The sequence below is a fragment of the Cyprinodon variegatus genome, unplaced genomic scaffold, assembly GCF_000732505.1.
Source record: "Cyprinodon variegatus isolate N-32 unplaced genomic scaffold, C_variegatus-1.0 Scaffold269, whole genome shotgun sequence".
Taxonomy (NCBI): domain Eukaryota; kingdom Metazoa; phylum Chordata; class Actinopteri; order Cyprinodontiformes; family Cyprinodontidae; genus Cyprinodon; species Cyprinodon variegatus.
This window is the reverse complement of record NW_015150722.1, coordinates 701,295-702,216: the sequence shown is the minus strand read 5'-3', so window position 1 is coordinate 702,216 and position 922 is coordinate 701,295.

Here is a 922-nt window from a genome sequence, read left to right as displayed (position 1 = left end):
ACTGGATCTACGATCTGCTGCCAGCAGGGGAGCCTTCTCTGACTGCCTGAAAGCCTCTATGCCAGGGGTCGGCAACGCGCGGCTCCAGAGCAGCTTTTTAGCAGCTCGCTGGAGCTTTTAAAAAACTGTTTGTTTTAATATGGTGTACAGGAGGTCAAACAAACATTTTATATATTTTCCAATGTTGTAAAATGTTGTATATTAAATACATTTAAACAATTAAATTTAAACATTTGTGTGATTGAAGATTGACATCATAGCCTGCGACACAAGTTTCAGCGCGGCGCGGTGCCAGGCAGGTGGCTGTGTCTCAGGATATGGATCCCAAAGGGGACAAAAGGAAGATAGCTGATGAGAACAGAGGATTCAAAGAAGAATGGAGGGAATCATTTGCTTTCATTACCAATGAGGAAGGATTGCCTGCATGTTTGCCCTGGAATGAGAAGTTGTCAAATAATAAAAAGAGTCATTAGGAAAGGCATTTCCAGGGAAGACATGCTAAATATGCAGCCCAACACCAAGCTGGGAGAGAAAAAGTGAATTTGAAAAAGTGAAATTGAAGAACTTCTGGATAAATTAGAGGAGAGCAAAGATAGAATTCAGAAGTTGATTGCATCTCCAAACTCCACTACTGCTGCTAGTTTGGTTGAAGCATAGAAAACCATTCATAGATTGCACAGGTAGCGCTCTGATGCAGGGATGGGAACTTTCTTCCATTTTCCCCCCAAATCCTCAAAATGAAAATAACAACAAAAATCTTATTCCTTTATTGTGTTTCTATAATTTCATCATTATAGCTAAACATAATACATTAATGTTGTAATGGAATTTAAACTTAAAGCACCAAATATCAGCAGAGTCACATAATGCGACATTTGCTTTAAGATAAACATTTAAAGGAAAAGTCGGGTCATCAAGGAAT